Below are 10999 nucleotides of genomic sequence, written 5' to 3'. Positions count from 1 at the left end.
TTGGCAAAATTTTATCTCAATGTATACACATAATTAATATGACAAAAATGTATCTTTAACACTATGCAACATGAGTCATAACTGAATACAAATCAAATCATAAATGTACAACATATCTTGATAATATATAGACAAAAGTTGGCATATAACTTTTCAAACAACCATTATAAGGATCATAATTATTATTTATTTATTTATCTATTTTTAATTTTTTCAACTTTTGCTAAATCATGCTTCTCCCCCTGAGTTGGTAAAATTTCTCATTTATATGGGTGTCTAATTCTATACCAACTTAGTAGATAAATTTCTCAGAAGATTTGTATTAAACAAGTTTTATCTCTTCTGGTGAACAATTTCAATGAAGAATCATTCTTCATCATTTTTACATTGTATGTGTATTTATTATTGCCCTTTTTATAATATCTTTTGGGAAAACAATGTCAAAGTGGAGACATGTGTTATACAGTTGTAAGTTTTTCCTTCTTCTTCAATTTCTTACGTGCTGACATATAATAGCCCCAATCAAAGGAATTGTTATACAAGCATAAATCACTTGCTTGTAATTCTACTAGGTGGTGATCTTCTGGATCTTTAAAGACTTAAATAGTGTATTCGGTGAGCTTCTGGTCACCTAATAGTTGACAATAATATATAAGTTATTTTGGTGAACTTCTAGTCGCCCATTACTCTTTTATATGTACACCATAATAATTTACATGAATAATTTAAAAAAATAAAATAAAACAAAACCACCATAATGATAACAAACTTACCATTTGATACATCACCTAGTGGAATTCTTGATTGTTTTCTTGATCTCTCTAGTCCACTATCAATTACTTGGCGTTTTCCCTTCCTGATTAGTATTCTATTCATCCGTGCATTCTTGGCAAGAATTTGATCCATCTTGCTAATAGTATACATTTCAAAATATTAATGAAATCTTGAAATTTTCATCAATACAAATTATTATGAATCACAATCCAAATATAGCTCAATCTCGATGTTATGTCTTGCCATTAAATTCATTTCATATATCTAACATTGAGAGAGCGTCAGCACATTATCAAATGAAACTTCAGGTTTCCATAACGGGTAGTTATTAAACCTGGATGGCCTAATTTAATTACCACATCCAACCACTTCTCTAAATTTGAACTCTGGTTAGTTTTTCAATACTAGTGATCACTTTATTAAACATACTTTATGCATGGCCATGAATATGGTGTGATATTAAATATACTAACATGTGTTTCTTTATACTGTACTATTGGCAAGACAATCACCTAATACTTGATCCAATATTAACTCATAATCTGCTGGAGTATAATCTTGATACATGCTAACCTTATTGGACATTTATACTCTTTTGGAGTATTTTATATAATTATGGTACATATCAATTAATAAATATAATCTCTTCTAGAGTCTATTCAAATGTATCACCTCATTAAATTATTGTCAATAATTGCTCCTTTCCTATTTGATATTTTTTATCTTTGGAACCCATTAGGATATCACGCTTTAGACGTTATTTAGGTTCATTGGAGCATTTATAGATGGTATATAGTCAATGATATTTATTCACATCCATCTTCAGGATGGTATCATTACAAAATATTTAATTAACGTGTAGCCACTTCTATTATATAAATCGTTGATATTTAAATAATGTATGTACCAATTTAAAATGAATCAATATATTTTATTATTTATGTGCAAGGATTACATAAAATAATAGAATAAATACAACCTTTAAATCAATATATTTTATTATTTCTTCCACCTTTTAAGGCATAAATTCTTTTACCAATACATGTATCAAGCATAATAAAATTAGTCTTATGAACTCAACTCGTAACTCTTGCCCAATTATATTAATATCTTATAAGTATGTGCATAATAAATATATTTTGTAAGTAAGTTGCTCATAATGTAATGATTAATTATTTTTTTTTTTTTTTGAATTCATAACACCATTTCTTGTTCAAATAGATATTCTTATGATTTTTTTTTCATGAATAATATAATTAAAAGAACATCATGCAAACATGCTTATTAGTTTTCTTTCAATCATGCAATTTCTCATTCACTTCTGAGAATGAGCTAGTGAGTCTAGTTAGCTATCATTCATCAATTTGATCTGACACAGAGTTTGTTATTAAAAAAATATTCAACCAAAAGAAAGATACATAAACTCCTTAAAAACTTTATTTATATATTTTAACATGATAGATAATCTAGTCAACATACTTTAGAAACTATATTAGTCATTTATGTTATCATAATATTCTTGAAGGTCTTTGACCCTTGCTTTCATAAATTTAGGTAACTTCATATCCATTATACATACAAAAATTACATGTGCAAATAACTTCATCATTCCAATAATCTAATTTTATGTAGATATATACAATCAAATATTATTGATATTGATCACACATTACTCATCAAATATCATGTAAATATTAGCAATCTTACTCATAAGGTAATTAGAAACAATATAATGCTACATATCATAAAAACAAACCAAATCATACTCATATCTATTAGTTCTTGATTATGACCGTAAATATTTTTTAGAACCTTTTATTCATGAGGTCAATGGAATTATAGCGTAGTATCACTCATAAAAGTACAAATAATATTACAATCACCGTTAAAGACTTCAATACATTACCATAAAAATAATCCATGATGTTTAATCCATACTCATCATAATCACATAATTTGATCAAATTAAGACTTCTTGAGGAGTTAGCTTAGGCATATAATATAACTAAATATTATGTATACTAGTTAAGAAATTTTCCTCAATATTTTCTCTGCCTTTGTTATTCCACTTCACTGTCTAAATACACAAGTGATAACAATACTCCATAACCGCGTCCTTGATTCAAGGATTACGTGTGCATAATCAATCTACTACTATTGTACATAAATTCCATCTAATTATCACCTAGAACTACATACACAAATTTTATCAATATCTCCTAATATGGTGAAGTATATCCTCTAATTTTGGGATATAATTTCCCATTATATCGTAACAATACTCCATAATAAATCAAAACTAATTTAAATTTCTTTAGCATTGAAATTTAAACCTATATAAAAACACATGTCATCTACAATACTTAGTATAAGATATAAACATACCATGAGAAAAATATTATAAATAAAGACTTAGGATCTAGTTTAGATAAATATATTTATAATAAATTATCCTGATGATGAATAATAGATAATCTTAGATCATTAATAGTAAACATATCACATAGACATAACAAAATCATGTGATAAAGCCAATTAAAGTTTGATAGCAATCAATAGGCATTATCATGAAATAAAAACAACAATAATAATAATAGCATAATTTGTTTGCTACACCTTATATAAAACCAAATACAAAGTAAACAATCTGAAGCAATGAAACTTATCCAAGGTAAAACTAAGATTATTCTTGAAGTCAACCTAAACCAATGGAATAATTAATCCAACCAAATGCAATTCTAATACTTTGTAACTGTAGGGAATATTTCAAGCATCTCACACTTAAGCCCCACTATGATCATACACTTAAGCATGGTGGCGTCTAAAGGGAAGGAAGCTAGAGTAAAAGAGTTGCCAACAAGTTTTAGGAACTTGTAAACCGTTCACAAGATGAAGGTTTGATATGTTTATTTTATATAGTATTTTACCCCCGTCCCTTGGTCTTAATTAGTAGTTCTTTTGGCTCTTTAGAGCCACTTTTATTACTAATACGTGTTTTCTAGTGTTTTCGTAGTTTTGGTTGTGTTTTATAGGGAATTGCACTCTTGGAGCATTTTCCTGAGATTTTATGGAGCAACTACGAGCATTGGAGGAGCACGACCATCTTTCGTAGCCCAAGATCGGTTAGAGTCATCGAACCGGTGATTAAGGGCTCGACTTATGAGAAGATGAGGCATTGGACCGAATGATTAAAGCCCCAAGGAGGATATTTGGTTTGGGCCGAGTTACAAGCCTAAATAAGGGTCTCCGCCCGAAGGCGCGCCTGATCGGGCGGTGTCGCGCTCGATCGGGCGCGAGAAGAGAAGCTCACGAAGAAAAAAAAAAGGCGGGCCCGATCGGGCGGTGCCTCGCCCGATCGGGCGCGTGTTTCTGAGGAGAAGTTTAAGTGTCGTTTAAGTTGTTTTAACTTAGGATTTTCGAGCTTAGTATAGATACGCTTTTGTTAAGCGAGTTTAGTATTCTTTTCTCCCTTCCCTTACTCTCTCTCTCTTTCTCTCTCTAACTTTTCCCTCTCTCTCCTCTTAAACTCTAGTATTATTTTCTCTCTGTACAACTCTTTGTTTAATTCCATCTCTTGTTTCCTTCAACTTTGGTAACGATTTCTTCTCCTTTAATCTCAGTTATTTATTCTCTCTCTTTCATCATGACTTATTTAATTGCTTTGTTTAGTTTATATTTAATTATGTGTGAGTAGTTTTCTTTTTAGGGTTATGGGGATCCATAAATAATATGAAGGGATAATTTATTATTGTTAATTGTCAATGCTTGATTAATTTCCTATTGATTGATTTGATGCTATGCGGTTAGATTTGGCCAGATTTAATTCGTATGAGTTTAGCAATATTGATTCGAGATTCGAGAGATGAGAATTGATGTTTAGGCTTAGTTTCAATAGGCAGAATAATTTATAAATGGTTAGGTCGAGATTCGAGAGATGAGATTTAATACCGGTAAATTAACTCTGTGATTGTAATACGTAGCGAAAGCCCTTTATGATCTGATTAATTGATGCATTGATGATTGATTGTTATGTTTTACCCTGGAATATTATTTATTGGTGAACCTATGCCCTAGGTCTTTTATTATTTGATTTCTCCTTACTCATATTCTTCGTAGTATAGTTCCTTCAAATAACAACTTTTGGTTACTTAATAATTTAGAATAATAATTAATTAGGAATAGAAAGACTTGTTTCCCTGTGGATTCGACCTTACTTCCCTATCTATTATTGGTTAGTGGTTTTAGGAATTACTTTTGATTAGGTGATACGACTTTAGCCTTTCAAAATTATACCCCTTCATGATCCATGAGATCGCTAACTCCATAGTGGTCAAGAACCATGACTGGATATTCGGGGATGAAGGTACAAATTCAACCTAAAAGAGATTGAACCTGCCCTAATAATAGGGCTCTACTTTATTCTTCTCGTATTCATGTGATCTTTCTGACTAACATACAATCATTATATTAATCCTAAACCTGTTTAATCTATGTTGGTTGAATATTAATGCACAAACAAATCTATTATTGGCGATCACTTGAATTATAATCATATTAGCCTAAAGAAGATTATTAATTATCTTATTAAGCGTAATTACAAGTACAAATTCCCTTTAAACAAGCATAAAAGGCGTGATCAAGTAATAACAATAACATCAAGCAACAATAATAACAATCATCATAATAATAATCTCAATAAAGCATAATAATATTAGCAAGATCCTAGGCATGATACTAACATGATTAATAACAAATCCTAACATGTCACTAAACATTAAAGATCAAAGCTTTATCCCTAACATGATATTAACATAATATTAAAAAGAATAGGAAACATCCCATAGAAGCATACATGATATTAAAAATCTTAGTTATTACCCTAAACATGATACTAGGAAGCAATAAAAGCATCCTAACATGATACTAGGAATTAAAATAATTAAAGCATGATTTCTATGTCAAAATAATAACAATTAAATTACTTACTTGGATGCCTCGTATCTCTTTCTAATAACAAAATACACACGTTAGTAACTTCAAAGAAAAACTTCAAAGAAAATAATAAATAAAACAATTAAATTAAATAATTGAAATAGGGATTTGGGACCAAACCCTCAGAAATTATCAACCTTTCACGTCTAGGGTGAAGGCAGCTTCGAACTTGGCTAGGTGTGTCTAGAACTAATGTATGCAGAATTGTGTGAAAGGGGAAGGTTTAGAAAGAGAATAGAGAGAGAGAAAGCTTTTAGCTTGAGAGAGGGAAGAGAATTGAATTAGATGATTGTTGATGATTGTGAATGATTAAAAACAGGGAGATACGACCCCTACTTATAAGAAAATAGTCTGGAAACGAGAGAAAAGAATTAGAATTTGAATCGGAATAAAATTGGTTCTGTCGCAGAGCTGTCGCGCGCGACAAAGTCTGTCGCCGTGTGACAAACCTGTCGTTTGGCGCTGGGACAGTTTTTTGCGGATTTTGTTTTTATCATATCTTTTGATCCAGAAGTTCAAATAAGTCATATAATATGTCGTTGGAAAGCTCTTGAAGTCTGCTTTCCAACCCAATTGGAATCAGATTAAATCTTTTGTAGATAAAAAAATATGCCCGAAATAGTGGAAGGGTGTTAGTTTTGGATAGAGTTTCGTATTTCTTTCATATCTTTTTCGTCATAGCTCGAAATTAATATTATAATATATCATTGGAAAGATAATTTCAAGATCTATCCAACCATAAAATATTTGGATAAAGATTATGAGTTACGAAAATAATTATTTAAACATCTTCCATTTTGCATAAAACAAGGACTCTCAAAAAGAGAATTTTTATTCAATTTCGAATTCTTTGATCTTGTCTTTTCAAAAAAAGGATAATTAAGATCTTTTAGAAACTTATAGAAGCTTCTAATAAATCCTAATTAGTTTAGGAATGGGATTAAACATTTGGACCCTTCACATGATCATTGGGTCGTAGGTAAAATCCGGTTTGGGCCCAGTTTAGTATTTTGGCCATAACTTCCTCATTATTCATCGGAATTGGGCTTATAATATATCGTTGGAAAGGTCTTTTCAAACCTCATCCAACTACTCTATTATTGTAATCTTATAATGGACCAAACTAAAATGGACTGGACGTTTTCCATAAATAGAGTAAGAAAAAAAATATTTTCAAAAACAGAAAGAAGTATTTTTTTTAAAACAATCGCATCACAAGACTTTTCACAATTTCACCTTGTTCGATAATCAATGATGTGAAAGATATTCATCACTGAGTTTGGTTTTTGGGGTGACACATTTGGGTATAGTTCATCACATGGATTAACAATCATTATTTTCTCAAAATCACACCTTCTTGATACTCACTCGATATCAAAGGGAACTAAAGAAGTGATGAAGGAAAAACTCTCAAGTCTTCATTAAATCCTATAACACGTATCTAACAATCAAGGTTCGGTGCCTAATTTAAGAAGGATTTGATTAACATCTTATGTATTTCATAGGAATTTAGCTAAATCCCAAACAAAAAAAAAAAAAAAAAAAAATCTACAACTATCAAAACAGTTCATAACTAATACACTTGAACACTCTATGATGATGGCCTGGTAAACCAGATACAATTGAAAGCAACATGTATATATTAGATCATCATGTCCAAGAATTGAAGAATCCAAAAACACGAGCGTTTAATGTAAATATAACATGATTAATTTCTTAATTCAAAATCAATATACTATGATCATCACATAATTTGAGGGAGATTGATGATGAAACCATCAACTGATTTCATTCTCCAAAATTATAGATATTCAAATAAGACAAATTAGCCGAAACAAAACAATAGTTAGGCATATTCAAATACGACAACTTACTGAAACAAATCAATAGCCATATCCCATATCTAATGAACTTCATATTTCATTTCATCAAAACAGAGCATATAAATTAATTAATCACATAACTAGTCTAATACCCTATAATATATTTCAAGAAGGACAACAGTCTAACAAATTCAATAAAATATAGAGAAAAGAATAGGGATATTCGTAAAGTTGTTATTTAACTCGTCTCCTTAGCTGGGTAGGGTTGATATCGTTTATCGTATAATTTTGCTTGAAACTACACCCAATTGACGAGACAAAGATCAAGAAGGAAGTACAATATATTGCTAAACCCAAATAACTTTCTTGCATAGATGAACTGTCAATTAAATCGAAAATGAATTAAAAGAATTATTAATCATTTAGAGCTTTGGTGCTGATAATATGAATTAAAACAATTATTAAAATCATTTTTTAAAAGAAATAATTAATCTTTGTGATTCATATTAATTATACAAGACAGGAATTATGTTTAATTCACTTTACACGTGATTTATAATTAATTAAACTCATGAATAAAATTTAAAACATAAAATTTCATTATAAATAAAAAAACAACTCGAACCATATTTTGAGGTCAAATTTGGCTATGAGAGGGTAATGTTTATTATCTTGGGTGGTACATACTTCCTTGAGTAGTGGATTGTGTTAAAACGTCGTTTTCATATAAAAAAATTCTATTTTTTTAATATAAAATCAGATGAGTTTAGATTTTGATCACGAATGTGATTAATATTAAGAAATGAAAATATAAAAATTAAACCTAATTAAAATGAAAATTAATATGTTCAAACTAATCTAGAATTGAGTTAAAAATAAATTATAGGAATATTCCATTGCACATAAATTATATTAAAGCAATTTATAAATTAACATATTACATGAAATTACATGTATCTTACTTTGCACATAATTGATGATACATATAGTTAAATGTATTGATAGATTACTCAAATTTTTGCATATACCTTTTCCATTTTAAATATTACATTTTGTAAATAACTAACCCTCAATACACCCTACTTAGAAATATCCAGTGATTTTCTTAATATTAAAAAATTCCACCTATTTTTTTTAAAAGCATTAACTCTCACCACCTTTTAACAAAAAGTCACATTTTTAAAATTTATAAGTTAAAATTTGTTGTAACAAGGATTTGGTGTGTTTTGTATTCCCTTTTCAATTTACCAACTTCAGATTTCGACGCAATCATCATCATCAATTTCATCTTCATTGTCCCAGTCTAAATCAAATGAGTTAGCGACTTCTGTAACTCTGTTAGTCTAGTCCAGTGAGATCTTTCAAATATGTGGGGTGGTTACTATCATTAAATATAAAAATCCATTCCATTCTTTTGGAATTCTGATACTAGCTATTTAATATATTCAATTTACATAAAGTAATATTTGGATTAGCAAAATATAAATATACAGATACTTCATGTTAAATACTATCAAAGTATAATATTGAAAACTTTTCAATGGAAATTCTGAAATTTATAATTTAAATGATTCAAGGTAACCATATGGTCGAAAAATCTGCAAATTACTTTTGGGTTGTAATGTTTTGGGTTAATTAACAGGGTCATTTGACAAAGGTAAGGAAATGACCAAGTAATGATACCATAATGTTTTATTTTGTATAAAATTGTCAAATATGAAAGAGCACAAGCAGAAAAAATAGTTTAAAATGTTATGAAATTAAAGAGAAAGAGGAGAAAGCAGAGTATTGCTGAATGATATGGGAGTGTATATATATAGGGAGAGGCTAATGAGAAAACACCTCTCTTATGTGAGAAAACTTTATATGTGATAACACATCTATGTTCTAATATGTTAAGGTAGATGTTCTAAAAATAAATTAAACCCATCATCTTCAACCTCAACATTCTTTCTCCTCTCCTCTCCTCACCAACACTATCCAATCTCTAGTTCCTCTATCACCACCACCGCCTGTTCCATAGCCTTTATGCCGTCACCTCCACCACCATCACTCTTTCTCTTCTCCTCGACATCATGACCAACACTCTCTCTCCTCTCCACGACGACCACCATCACCACATGCTCAATAATTTCATGTGTTTTGTATCAACTTTTGAACAATTGTAGTCAAGAATTCAAGTTGTGAAGCTTAATCAAAGGTAAACCAAGCTTAATTGACAGTTTAATATGTGAAATCAAGATTTTTTTTCATCCAAATCAATCAAATTGGGCAAATTATAGAGTTTGAAATTTCAAGGAATTCTAATTGAATATAAGAAACTAAACAACAATTCATATGTTTTTGTTACCTTGGAAATCAAGAATAAACTGATTTCGAATCAATTCGTTGTAAAAATCAAATTTCAATTCATGTTTAATAGTAACGAATTATGTTTCTAAAAAATTTAAGTATGTTCTAAAAACTGTTACATATGTTCTAAAATATGTTGTATATGTTCTAAAAAATATTGCATATATGTTCAGATTTGTTTTTGAGTTCAAGGTCTTAAAATTTGAGTATCATGTTCCAATTAAAACTATATTTTGAAAAGCTAAGTTTGTTCTTCTAAGAGCTATTACATATGTTAAGAATCATTGAGTCTAGGTTCTAAATTTCTAGGCATTTTGTTCTAAACGCTATGCTACAAAAAGTTAAGTATGATGTTCTAAATTTTTATTCACATGTTCTAATTCTTAAATCAGATGTTCTAAATTATTACTCACACAGATGTTCTAAATTATTACTCATATGTTCTAAATTGTAATCTGAGACACATGTTCTAAATTTTTACTCGTATGTTCTAAATTTTTACTCACATGTTCTAAATTTAAAATCTGTTCTCTAATATCTAGAATATCCTAGAATAATCATAGGGGTTTAATGGACATCCACTAAATACATATATTATATAACATGAAAAACATTTACAAAGAGTGGGATGATTGGTTTTAGAATTTAAAAAGGTCTTAGACATCCAAACTATCTAATATAAACTCAAGCATTTAACATTAGATGGAAATAATCATCTATTTTTGAGCCAAAACTTCCTCTAGTAAAGTTTTGGGTTGTTTTGTATTTTTTTTTTTTCCGATTTACACCCTATTTAGAAGTAACCAAAAGTAATGAGGAATTCAACTTCAGATTTGAACACAATCATCATCATCGATTTCGTCTTTCCAAGTTTACATCAAATGATTTCAACACAATCATCATCATCGATTTCATCTTTCCAAGTTTACATAATGAGTTAGCTGACTTTTGTAACTTTGTTAGTCTAGTGAGATCTTCCAATTATGTGGAGTGGTTACATTCAATATGAAATCGATTCCATTATTGGAATTAATATAAAAATACTTCCTATTAAATAC

Source organism: Chenopodium album, chromosome 14 (assembly GCF_948465745.1).
Source record: "Chenopodium album chromosome 14, dcCheAlbu1.1, whole genome shotgun sequence".
In the NCBI taxonomy this organism is placed as follows: Eukaryota; Viridiplantae; Streptophyta; class Magnoliopsida; order Caryophyllales; family Amaranthaceae; genus Chenopodium; species Chenopodium album.
The sequence above is the reverse complement of the archived record's forward strand: the minus strand, read 5'-3'. Positions refer to the sequence as shown.